This window comes from Balaenoptera borealis (assembly GCF_965194805.1).
Source record: "Balaenoptera borealis genome assembly, chromosome: 7".
Taxonomy (NCBI): Eukaryota; Metazoa; Chordata; class Mammalia; order Artiodactyla; family Balaenopteridae; genus Balaenoptera; species Balaenoptera borealis.
Window position 1 is genome coordinate 126,050,023 of NC_138864.1, and position 14,052 is coordinate 126,064,074.

General features: G+C 41.9%; 1 long non-coding RNA gene across 1 annotated transcript in view; it reads right to left on the reverse strand.

Annotated features, from left to right (window-relative positions):
* Positions 1 to 12,965: 12,965 nt before the first annotated feature.
* Positions 12,966 to 14,052, reverse strand: part of LOC309631997 — a 306,837-nt gene continuing 305,750 nt past the window's right edge. The window contains exon 5 of the long non-coding RNA XR_014246687.1: positions 12,966 to 13,033. This is a non-coding gene — a long non-coding RNA (uncharacterized lncRNA). The remainder of the gene's footprint in view (positions 13,034 to 14,052) is intronic.

The following is a 14,052-nucleotide window of genomic DNA, read 5'->3' on the forward strand; positions in this document are numbered from 1 at the left end:
ATAAACTGTAATGGAAAAGAATATGAAAAAGAATGTATATATATGTATAACTGAATCACTTTGCTGTACACCAGAAACTAACACAACATTGTAGATCAACTATACTTCAACAAAAAATAAAATAAAAAGAGGAAAAAAAGTCCAGCCTTTGGTGCCAGACAGCCCAGATTCCACATCGTCATTGCCCCACTTCCCAGACACGTCCTTAACCCTAGCCTCAGCTCCCTTGCCTGTAAAAAGCCCGCAATGATAGAAGCCACTTAGAGATTTACATGAAGGTAAGTGACAGCACAAAGCGCTTGGCTCAATGTCTGACATTAAGAACTCTTTGGGAGCTGCTCACTTTATTAGTTTTATTTCATTACCATCATCCTTGTGTTTCTCCGTGTCTCACTCCCTTGAAGAGGCGGTCCCAGCTCTCAGAATTCTCGACAGCTGGATGACCCAGTGTTTCTCTTGGGCATCATTTTTAAGAAGCAGCTCAGAGCAGAGACACGGAGATTCCCGGTAGCTGCTACGAACCCAGACACTTCCTCATGCGACTACTGTACACCCCTGGGTCCCAATAGCATTGTTCTAGGGGTAAAAAGTGATGGTTGAAACATCACTGCTCAGACTAGCGGTAGGGCTCTGGCCCACCGACTCTCCATTTAGAGGTACTTTCATCCCTAACTTTCCTTTCCTGGAAATTTCCACCTGTAGGTAAGTATGCACTTGTGAGAAGAAGCATCATGGAAGCACATTTCCCATATTTTATCCTGAGATAAGATTACCGGACATATGATGACTTGAAGACTCACCTGTACCCTTTGGGTTAATTGTGCCAACACTGGTTTAGAGCAACTCAGAGGAGCGAGATATGCAAGGCTGCCCTGGGTGGATTTGGAGCCGGTGTCTGATCACCTTCTCTTCCTGAGTTCAAAATGATGTCATTCACCTTTTCCCTTGTGGAATGACTCCCACTCTGGTTTCTAATTAGTCTCGGCTCCAGATGTAGTCTGAGCGAAGCAGAGTGCAGGACCCTTTCATGTTAACCTGGGCGGGAGGTGTCTCTGCCTGCGCTCTAAGGCGGCATTGACATCTAAGGAAAGTTATCACATCCTGAACTTACTGCCAAAATGTGGGAGGTTTTAGTTGATTCTGTTGTCAAGGCTCACCTCCTTAATTGTGTTTTGCAATTGATTTTTTTAACGTAATGCAGGCCTTTCTACTAATAGGCAAAATGCTTTCTGACCTATGAAATGTCCACCTGTCCTGATTCCCCTTCCTCGTAACCACCTCTCCCAGCCAGGCATTCACAGAACTCTGTGCTGAACTTGGACTGGACCTGGAAACCCAAACAACCCTTCCAGGTCCTTCCAAAGCCTTTTTATTTTATTTATAAAATAAAATAAATAAAAATGTAGTTCCGTATAACCACCGCAAGAAAACTTTTGCAAAAGTAAGGCATTATTCTCATGGTAAAATAGTTCACTTTAGTGGGGAAAAAAAAACCTCACCTTGACATTTCTTGAGACAGCAAGTTAGCTGATTGCTGAGTTTAGACTGATTTAAGGGCATCACCTTAGCACGTGAATCTCATGAATATTTCCCCCTAATTAGATGAGAACTTATCTCTCTCATTTGGATCTTTGCCGAGTCACCCCTTTGTGTGGAGTTAATTGCCAGCTCCCAGCAGGGCCCGTAAGGACGGCAGAGCCCGATTCTCTTGACTCCATCCATCTCCCATCACTTTCAGCCTCCTTCACTTGATGGCAGCCCATTGTTTCCTTCTCTGTCTTGAACACACCAGGTTTGTTTCCTCCTCAGACCCTTTGCACTTGCCATGGCCCTGCCCGAACTTGCCCTTCCTCCAGGCTTTGGTTAGTGACTCACTGTCATCATTCTGATTAGGATGGAAGGCCACCCCTCCACGGGGCTTCCCTTGAGCCCCTGTTAACGTCTGCTCTCCACCCACTCAGACTCCATCTGACTCCCTCTCAAGTCCAAGCCATAACCCCAATGTCCTTTTTTTCACAGAACTTTCCCCTAAGTTCCATGTGGCTTATTTACACCCAGGCCATCCCTGGGGACACTTGCTTTCTTCATGTAATCATTAATTACTCTCAAGAGTGTTCTGGTTGAAATACGAAACTATACCGTTATCATATTTATCACTTCTAGAAATGAGGTTTATTTATTTTTCCGTATCCTTCGTAGATGTCTCTTCACTAGAAAGTAGGCACAGGGACTTTGTGCCAGGTAATTATTTAGGCACTGGGGAGGCAACAGTGAATACAGATTATAAGAACTCAATCAATATTTTTTGATGGAACCAGTTAAAGAAAACGAATGACAGGCTTTCATATAATGTGCTCGTGCACAGACACATAAATGAACTGAAGTGAAGATTTTGTGTTCGTTTTTCTTTTAATTTTTATTTTATATTGGAGTCCAGTTGATGAACAACGTTGTGTTAGTTTCAGCTGTACAGCAAAGTGATTCAGTTATACATATACATGTATTTATTCTTTTTCAAATTCTTTTCCCATTTAGGTTATTACAAAGTATTGAGCAGAGCTCCCTGTGCTATACAGTAGGTCCTTGTTGGTTATCCTTTTTAAACATAGCCGTGTGTACATGTCAATCCCAAACTCCCAATCTATCCTTCCCCCTCCCCCTCACGCCCCAACACCCCGGGTAACCATAAGTTTATTTTCTATGTCAGTGAGTCTGTTTTGTTTTGTTTTGTTTTTTTGTAAATAAATTCATTTGTATCTTATTTAAGTGAAGATTTTGGATCAAGTTTTATTTCATAGTTATGTGGACTTATGCTCCAAAAAATATATAAATAGGGATAAACTCACACTCATTCAGAGGAATGAGATTGCAAAGAAATTGTCAAAAAGTTCTTTGAAAAAGAAACTTGTTTGGAAATGTCGCTTCTGCTACATTGCATGAAACTTCCTAAAGAGGTCAGTGACTTCTCCATTAGTACCTGGGGTCTTCTCTGTATCTTTGTCAATTTTTTTCTTTTCAACGTCTGGCCTTAGAATATGACAAGTTATGCTAGATAATTTAGGCAATATTCTTGCAAGTAGCCATAATGCCCAGATTTGGGGGACGAGTTTATCGATCTGTAGACAGAACAATGATACTGGGGTCGCTGCTCGCCTTTACACGTGGAGCCACGGATGAATTAAGAACAGATTTTCATTTGAGAGGATAAACCGGGAGAAAAAAGCTGAGGTTGTGTTTCAACCTCCACTTGTCTCCTAGGCTTGGAAGCTTCGGGCAGTACCCGGTCTGAATCACTTCATGTGGAAACATGGGCAGTAGCAAAGACCATTTATTTTCAGTGTGTGTAAAACCGAAGAAATCAAAACTTACCCAGAGAACTATTTAAATTGGTGTTTATTTCTTTCTGAGCCCAAGGATGATTTATTCACATCCACACCCTAGACACGAACACAGCTTCAAATGCACACTTCAGCAGCTGGCTTGTAGTGAGTTGCAGGAGATCCCACCCGGCAAATCAGAATAGTTCAGAGAAGTGACAAAATCATATGCATGTTTAAAGGCAACCTAGAACTGGGAACACAGGGAAACCCAACTGAACTGAATTCCAGTAAGAGACAAGCCCTTCCTAGCAGAGACCATGGGTACTTTCATCCCTGCCACATTTTTCTTTACTCAGTATGTGTGGGATGTGGCACCCACCTGTCTTTTAAACTTCTGCCAACTACAAATTGGCACTTGCCATCTGCCTCTACAAGGAATAAATCATGTACTGCTGCAGCCGCTGACCTTCAACACCCCCTGAAAGGAGCTCAGGGTGGAGAGCAGGAAGGAAGCCCTCTGTGCTCTGGGAAAAACTGGCAGAACAGGCCTTCAGATAGTTGGGTATTTCCAGGACAAGATTTTATGAGCGCAATTCTTGCATCTCCTCGTATCTAGAAAAGCACTAAAATCCTTCATGGAGACGTCTGCCCCTCGTGACTCGCAGCCAACTTCTGCCAAAGTGCGTGTTTGCTGCACGTCCCCCCTTCACCAAAATCACATCTATACTGACCCTCCCCCCTCCCTCTTCGGAGCAGTCCCTCAGCGCTATCTAAGAGGCTGTCTCCCGGGCTATAGTCCTCATTTTGCCCCAAATAAAACTTAACTCAGAACTCTCATGTTGTGCATCTTTTTAGTCAACTCTTCATCAGCCACGTGTGGGCTAAGAGGATGGTTTGGAATTCTGAGGATTCCCAGGCTTGGAGTGAATCCACACCCACGTACCACATCCCTCTCCTGGGACCTTCGCTGGGTGCATGGTAACAGCACCGAGGCAGGGGACAGAACAGGAGGCTGAGCAAGCACTCCCGATGTGCGTGGTACCTGGACCAAGTACATGGCCGGGCCCTTCCGGAGGCTTGGGGATGTGCAGGACGGCCAGGGGAGATTCCTAGGGCACAGTAGGCTCCTCCTGGATGCGAGGCAGCAGCAAATCAAAGCCTGCTCCTCCTGTAGAAGGATGGAGAGAGACCTCCAAAGGCTCAGGAAGTGGCTGCTCGCGTGTGAAGTCTGGAGCCTCAGAATCTCTCCAATTCTCAGGTTCTAAGCCTCGCTGACGGGACGGTCTTGACCCTGCCCTCAAAGTATGTGAAGCCAGGGGTAGAATGAGTCTAATCAAAGCTGCAACAAAGCCCAGACTCAGCCCAATTACAGATACGTTTGACTCAGCGTCCTACCATTTTCAGGGGCAAATACTATCTGTTTAATTCTCAATTATTCTTTTACGTGGGATGCACAGAGTGAAATTTTAAAAATTAAAGAGACAAGCAAAGAGGCAAGAAAATGTGATCCATTATCAAGTGAAAATTTTTGTCAGTAGACTCAGAGCCAAAGATATAGATTATGGAATTAGCAGACAGAGGCTATAAAATAACCATAAAAAATGTGTTAAAGTATATATCAGAAAAAGTGAATGATATACATAAGCAGATGAGGAATTTCATCAGAAACGAAAGCCATAAAAAGAAATGACGGAAATTCTAAGATTGAAATAAGACATAGCAGTTTTATATTTGAATGCACTTAATAACAGAGCTTTGAAATATGTAAAACAAATACTGACAGAAGTAATGGAGAAATATATAAATCCATAACCAGAGTTGGAGGTTTTAAATCCCTGTCAATAATTAATAAGACAACTAGGCAAAAGTTATAAAGATGTGGGAGATGTGAACATAACCTTCAACCAACTTAACCTAACATGAATAGAACAGTGGGTACAAAAACAGATACATTCATGAACATTACCATATGCTGGGCCATAAGATAAGTCTCAATTAGTTTTAAAGGCGCGACATCATAGAAAGTATATTCTCTGACCACACATGTTAGAAATCAACAATAATACAATCTCTAGAAAAACTCAAATGGAAAATTATGCAACAACAAGAAAATCCTATGAGTCAAAGAAGATATCACAAAGGAAATTAAGAATATTTGGAGTTGAATGATAATGAAAACCCAACATAACAAAATTTATATTCAGCTAAAGCAGTGCTGAGAATGAAATTTATAGTTTTCCAATAAATTTATAAGGAAAGGAAATTTATAGTATTGATTTTTTTTACTTTCCCCCATTTCCAACAAACTTCCATGTTTAGAAGCTAGAAAAAGAAGAGCATCTTAAGCTCAAAATTAAGAGAAAAGAGAAAATAATTAAGAGCAGAAATCAATGAAATAAAAACTAGACAAAAATCAACAAAATCAAAGTGAATATGTTAAAAAAGATTTACAAAATTAATAAACTCCATGTTAGATTAATCAATAAAAAAGAAATAAAGCACAAGTAATCAATATGAGAAAATTTAAAAGGACCTATCAATAAATATAGACAAAATAAAGACAAAAATGAAATATTATGAACAACATATGCCAATAAAGTAAACAATATAAGTGAAATAAACAAATTTGATTAAAATGAACGCAAGAAGAAATAGGAAATCTGAAAACATGTATATACGTATATATTTACATTTTTAAAAGAGCCATATCAACAAAGACAGTTTGAGCCCATGATGACTTCACTAGTGAATTCCTTCAAACATTTAAAGAGAAATATTACCATTATTGCACATTTTTTTTCCAGAAAGGGGAGGAGGAGAAAACACTTCTCAGTATTTTTATGAGACTGGTATAACCATGAGGCCAGAAATCTGACAGGGATATTACTAGAAAAGAAAAATACAGATTAAAATCCTTCATAAGCATGGTGATATAAACAGGACAGTAGTTTTTAAAAAAAATTTATTTTATTGAAGTATAGTTGATTTACAATGTTGCATTAATTTCTGCTGTACAGCAAAGTGATTCAGTTATACCTATATATACATTCTTTTTCATATTTTTTCCATTGTGAATATTGAATATTGGATATTGAATATTGAATATTGTTCCCTGTGCTATACAGTAGGGCCTTGTTGTTTATCCATTCTATATGTAATAGCTCACATCTGCTAATCCCAAACTCCCAATCCTTGCCTCCCCCCTCCCCCCTTGGCAAACACAAGTCTGTTCTCTATGTCTGTGAGTCTGTTTCTGTTTTGTAGCTAGGTTCATTTGTGTTGTATTTTAGATTCCACATATAAGGACAGTAGTGGGTTTTTTTTTTTTTTTTTTTTGATAGAATTAATTTATGGGAAGATGACCTTTTCCGGGTAGGGTAAGGTTCTACATTTTGATGTTTTGAAGTTTGTAGTTATACGATGTATAAAATTGCCACACTCAATGAATGATCCACTAACGATGTGTGCAGTTTATTATATGAAAATTATACCTCAATAAAGACAAAATGAAGCAATTATGAAGATGATGTAATTTCCATCAGTGAGAAATGCTGCTAGAGTCTTCATAAGCACATGCCACTTAATAATAATATTTGTGTACTGCTTTATTAAGCACTTTAACCTTAATGCTCGAATTCTCATAATAAACACATTACATCTGTGATGTTATTCCCAAACGCTGGAGGATAATTGGCTTACTCTAGGCTTTAGAAAGTGAGTGTGCAGCAAAATCGGGACAGAGACTCAAGATTTTTGCCTCTTAGTTTATGCTTTTCCAAGAAACAATAGTTACTCTGCTGCTGCACTATCCTAACCTCAGAAAACTCCTGCTGTAGCAACTTTTGTTGTTGAGGTCTCTGAAATACCTGTTTTGTTCGGAACCTCTGAACTTTCTTGGCTCAAAACTGGAATGACAGCCTTTAACACACGATTATAATTTTATAGCAATGTATGCATTTAGAATTCTGACTTATGATTCACTCAGTTATCTGAATTAAAATATTTTCCTTGCCTTCACTGTTGGGCTTTGAAGTACCACCGTAAACCCACCTACCCCTTTCCCCAGAGTCTGGGGTAGGTGCTTCAATATGCCCCCATAGCACCATAAGATCCCCCCACCATAATGCCCATTACAAGATACTGTACCTTCCTGTTTATGCGTCTGCTTCTACCCAGCGGTGATCTCAGGGATTTTCTGCTTGGAGGAGAAATTGTTTCTTATTCACCTTTTATCCCAGGGCTTATTACAGTGGCATTCAAGGGTCAGTCAATAAATACTTACTGAATGACTAAACAAACAGGGTAAATGCCTTAGGAGAATCGGTCACCCCCTGGTCTGCCATATCTCACCACAACTACATTGATACATTGATTAATAATTTGTCTGGAAATAAGCTCCTTTATGATGGTGTGGATGATAGTAAAAGTAATATTTTCATTGTGTGTGTTTTTTTTTTTTTTTTTTAATAAATCCACTTATCCATTTATTTATTTTTAGCTGTGTTGGGTCCTCGCTTCTGTGTGAGGGCTTTCCCCAGTTGCGGCGAGTGGGGGCCACTCTTCATCGCGGTGCGCGGGCCTGTCACTATCGTGGCCTCTCTTGTTGCGGAGCACAGGCTCCAGACGTGCAGGCTCAGCAGTTGTGGCTCACGGGCCCAGTTGCTCCGCGGCATGTGGGATCTTCCCAGACCAGGGCTCGAACCCGTGTCCCCTGCATTGGCAGGCAGACTCTCAACCACTGCGCCACCAGGGAAGCCCTTCATTGTGTTATTAAGTGCAGCATTGTTCAACCTGTTTGCTTATCTGCCAACATACGGTCCAGGGCAGAGATCACGTCAGCTTTGCTGTAGGATCTATAGCAGTTTGGAGAGTTATCAGCACATGGTAGTGGCTTACTTTCTTGGGTGAATAAATACCTTTTATGATGATTATATAATACATGCACAGTTCTGCAAACATTATATATATTATTCATGCTTTATATGCACATATATAAATTTAAACTTATCCATCTTTTTCTTCATTGATTGTGATTTTTGTCACTTGTTTAATAATTTCTTCTTTTCCCCAAGGCATTGTCTTTATTTTTTGGTAGGATTTGGGGGTTTGATTTTTATATATTGATAGTTAATTCATTAAATTTTTTCTCTTTTTGTGGTGTGAGGTAGGTATCAGCTTTTTTATGTATGCATAAACAATTTTCCCAGCTCTATTTATTGAATAGCTTAGCTTTTCTTCTCTGATTTGCAATGTCATTTATCAATGTTCTATAATTAATAGGTATTCTTTTCTATGATATATGTTGGCATTGATATCATAGTGTTTTCATTACTACAGTTTTGTAAGTCCTGATAACTAGTAAGAAATTTTTTGTTCCTTTTCTTCTCTCTTCTTGATCTTTCTTCTTAGAGGTTTTAAAAAAGCAAATTTTTCTTTTGTTGAAGCTCATTTGTTTTTTTCTTTTTCCATTTTATTAATTTCCTACCTATTATGTCTGCCCTATTTTTAAAAGCTTATTCTAAGCTTTTAAGTTCTTCAGATATTTACTTTTAATCTTTTTCTTTTATTAATGCACATATTTCCCTTTTTTTTGGTCCTACCATAGATGACTATGATGTCGAACACTTCTTGTTATTCAGTTCCAAATATGTCTTAGTTTCCTATGGGAATAACTTACTATCTTGAGTAATTTGAGTCCATTTAAGTCTGTGCTTGTTGCTGATTTCTAATTACTTGAAGTTTTGCTCTGAGAATCTGATCTGAATGTATATCCCTTACACTCTAGCAGGAAACAGATGCCATACTCAAGTGGGTAATTGAGGAAGGTTTAATGAAGAGGCTGCTTATAAATATGGAAGCAGGGTTACAGGAAACCAAGAGCGATGGTTGAAACGCTCTAAACTAGCAAGATGGAGGAGCCATTACTACCCTCAGGACTGAAGGTTAAGGAGAGGAAAAGTTGACCAGAACCCAGAGATAGTAGCTGTTGTTGTAGCAGAGGGTTTCCTGACAGGGGCTGTGGTCTTGGTAGAGAAGCTTACTTCAACAACATATAACGACCCATCACAGAGGAATCCAGGAAATAAGTACCCTGATTTCACTCTGTTCTCCAGTCCAGTCTCCCGGCAGTGCTTCCCATTTATGTGAAACAACCAGAAGCCAGATGGCAAGGGAGCCATGGACAAAGTCCAGCTAGTTCAGCCTCCCAGGGTAGAGGCAGATGGAAGAAAGGCAGAGAGTGGGTTTGGATGGTATAATGAAAGTGTCCAGTACTGTTCATTCTTTCTGTCCCCTCCAAACCTTCACTTACCTGTTTGTCATTCAAGTAAAATAAATGTGTTCTCAATGCCGGGGACAACAAAGTTCCACGAGCTGCCATATATGTTGAGTGATGTCAACACCTGAAAGGTAAAATGTTAGCCACCCCAAGCTGCCCACCATCAGCTGAAAGTTTTTTCCTGATCTTCCAAATCATAAGATTGGATATTAACAGTAATATTAAATTATCCCTTGGAAATGGTATATATCAGAACAGGCACAAGTTAATTGCACAGGTAGCTGGGTCATTTACTCACCTGGAAACTGTGCCTATTTCTGTGTCTACTGCTTTGCCCTCAACACACACCTGTGGCCTCATGAGGGTTCCCTATGAAAAGTTAACAAAAAGGGTAGGTCTGGTTTGCAGATGGATTTGCATAATACACGCATAAATAACCAAATGTATTACAGCTCCACACAGGGATGGTGGATTGGGAAAAAACAGTGATGATGGGCAATCACTTGGTGGTCAAGCACTTAATTTCTACCAGGGTCAATAGGAGGACAGGAACTGCTTACCAACTTGAGGCTAGTTACTGGCAGAAGAGGGCATGGCTTCATTCCCAAACCCAAGGGACCATGCAGTGAGTCTTTCTTTGGGAATTTTCAGGTGCTGTAAAATATATTATCTGCCTCACACACAGGAAATACCGTTTCATACCTTGACACACAGCATAAGTGACAAGACAGCTTGAACTACTTCCTGGACATGATACGGAAGTCTAAGCAGTAGACCTTGTTCTTTACTCTTTCCACCCGCTCCCCTCCGCAAACTGGCCATCTTAAGCGTTACTCAATAATCATGTTACAAGATCATGCTTACCTATCCTATATGTAGCCTTCAAAAAGCAAAAAGTCCATCAACGGTTATGTCTATTTCTTTGAAATGGGTTCTACAAAGTGTCACAGTATATTTTCACTTTAGAGTGGATATTCTGACATATCTCAGCTACTGCATCTCTAGAAACTTTATCAGTATGGTAGGTCTCCAAACTCTGGTGGGGCTTATCTCTTACCCTCTCACCGTTGCTACTTCCTCTCATCAGTTCCAGTTAGCAAAATGTCATCAACGTGATGTGGTACCTGATGTGATATTAAGACATTCAATTCCCTCTGGTCTATCTTAGGACCAAAGCAGGACAGATGGGTGATGTAGGTGTGCTGATGCTCCTACCACAAGAGAATGAGTTGTTTCTGATCATCTTTGCTGATAGAAATGGGGGAAATTATCAATATAGGCCAGGTCAACAGCTGTACACTCGGTGGTAGAGCAATGCTGATTTGCTTCAGTAAAGATACCACGTGTGGGGGCTTCCCTGGTGGCGCAGTGGTTGAGAATCCGCCTGCCAATGCAGGGGACACGGGTTCGAGCCCCGGTCTGGGGGGAATCCCACATGCCGCGGAGCAACTAGGCCCGTGAGCCACAACTACTGAGCCTGCGCGTCTGGAGCCTGTGCTCCGCAACAAGAGAGGCCACGATAGTCAGAGGCCCGCGCACCGTGATGAAGAGTGGCCCCCGCTCGCCACAACTAGAGAAAGCCCTAGCGCAGAAATGGAGACCCAACACAGCCAAAAATAAATAAATTAATTAATTAATTTAAAAAAATTAAAAAAAGATACCACATGTGGAACTACAGTTACGATGGACATGACCACCTGATAAAGTGCGCGATAACCCACCGTCATCCTCCAAGACTCATCTGGGTTTTGCACCATTCAAACAGGTATGGCAGAGGGACTTCCCTGGTGGTCCAGTGGTTAAGACTTCGCCTTCCAATGCATGGGGTGAAGGTTCAATCCCTGGTTGGGGAGCTAAGATCCCACATGCCTTAGAGCCAAAAAAACAAAACATAAAACAGAAGCAATATTGTAACAAATAAAGACTTTAAAAATGGTCCACATCAAAATATTAAAAAAAACCCACAACAGGTAAGGCAGTTAGGGATGTATGGTTCCTTTCACTCTGCAGGTTCTGGTACATTATGCCTGAATTCCCCCAGGAATGTGCTATTGCTCATGGTTTACTCTTCTGGCAGAGGAGATAGCTCCTGGGGCTTCTTGTAGGTTTTTCCTACCATTACAGTTCTCACCCCACAGGTCAGGGAAGCAGTGTGGGGATTCTGCCAGTCATAAGCATACCTACTCTCAGCACATCTCCTAGGGCTGGGGAGCTAAACACAAAATGTGTCCATTATTCCACTGGACTTCCTGTGACAAAGAATCAAACTGAGAGTATCTATCGCCTGACCTCCATAAGCTCTCCTAGGACTTATTTTAGTTTTTCTTTTTTTAAAGCTTTTCTGATAATTAGCATCAGTCCAGAGCCAGACTCGAATACTCTTCAGAGAGTTCCTTTTCTTCCCCTTTGACCAGTGACTAGCCATCCTTGCCAAGTGGTTTCAGGTCCCACTTCTAAGGCTTAGAGGTCGTTTCCTGTATATTCCCATGACCACACTCGAGTTCAAGGCCAGGAGAGGTAATAGAGAGAGCACACGTCACACCGGGGTGCCAGTGGCTTTGATGGAACATCTCAGGTATGAATATTCCCAGTCTTGCTCTTACTGGTCCATCAAGGTGTCTGACATTTCAGGTGGGCTCATCCCCCTCCCCACATGGCAGAGTGTCTGCCAGGCCAGGCGGGTGCTTCGGGCACTTGTGAGCACAGGTGAACGAGGAGAGAGATGGAAGGGCTGGAGCTGGAAGGAGGAAGACAGGACATCTGAGAGGTGTCAGGGGATGAGTGGAGTGGGCGGGGAGTGTCGTTTTATTTGTTTGGCACATGGGAGTGGAATGGAGAGCGGTATCAGGGGAGAGGATGGGGGAGAATTTTGGAGAAGATAAAAAGGGATGTGAGAAGCATTGTTCGGGATTAGGTGTTCGATTGCCTTTAACAGCCTTTGAGAGTTACCAGTAAGGATGGAAATGAATTCCTCTTTAATCAGTTTTCCTCCTGTTTGTACAATGTTTTTTAAAAAATCCCTGTGACAGAGTTCTCCTGGTGTGAACCGCATGGGTTATGGCTTCAATAGCAACCATAAGTGACAGCTCCTAGGTCCTCTCTGGGAGAAGGTTCCTACATGGGGGAAAGAAGAAGGCTGGAAGGCAGGAACCCTGAGCGGGAGGAGGGCCCTGCAGCGTCACCGGTGCAGGTGAGGGTCATGGCAAGGATGCTGGCCGCCGGAGCCACATTTGGTCTCAGTTATGCTCACCTTTATTTGCTGAAGAACAGGGGGAAGCCTGTCCCCTTTCCCTCTCCTAATGGATCCAGAGAAGGTGGCCCTGGCCGGCTTGCCACTCTGTAGAGCCTCGAGTTGGCCACCAGGAGGCAGTGCTGTCTCTTCTCAGACGCAAGGGTAGGAGGTCCCGCCTGGATCGGAGGTGAGTTCCCGGGTGACCTGTGGGAGGTGTGAGGACAGAGAAAGGTGGAGACAAAGAGGGCTTTTCTCTCCCACTCCCATGTAGGCAGGAGGCTGTCTCCAACCCGGGGTGCTCTGATCGCAAGCATTTAAGCGGAGCCTAGAGGATCCCCACCCCCGCCCCCGGTCAGGCAGGTGGGGATTAAAGTTTCCCTGAAGAAGGTATTTGGCTAGTTCACCAGAAAACACCTGACGTCCAATGGTTTAGTCCAGTGAGTTCCCTGAAGGCAGAGCTACTGCCTCTTCATCTCTCTCCTAGCATCCAGTGTGTGTTTAACTGACAAGTCGTCCAGGGAATGATTTAATAAATAAAGCATCTGACCTTTGCTAAGATGCTGCTTTCGGAGGCAAGAAACCAGGTTTTCACCTCGGCCCTCCTACCGGTCTGTCCTTGAGAAATACTTCTGTCTGAACCTCCACTCCCCGTGTGTAACTCACTCGCAGATGTAAAGTTGAACTCTCCTGAATGCAGGGACACAGTTACGGATGCATGTTTTTGAAAGGAAAAAATGGTTGTGAATGCGAAATCCACATTTCTTCTTTGATTGTTTTAGATCTTATAGGGTATAGTACATTTCTTATGTGAAGGCACCTAGAGATTTGCCTCATGAGCAATACCAAGGTATGATTACCGGGGGGTGAGGGGGAGAGGGATAAATTGGGAGATTGGAATTGACATATACACACTACTGTGTATAAAATAGATAACTAATAAGAACCTACTGTATAACCCAGGGAACTCTACTCAATACTCTGTAACGGCCTATATGGGAAAAGAATCTTCAAAAAAGAGTGGAGGTATGTATATGTATAATGGATTCACTTTGCTGTACACCTGAAATTAACACAACATTGTACATCAACAATACTCCAATAAAAATTTAAAAAAATAGTAACACATTGTCTGAGCTGAGGGTGCAAAATGGGTGGAGAGCCCGTCCACTTGATTTACAACCTGGACAGTGGCCTGCATCGTGGATGAGGAGGCTCGTCTGTGG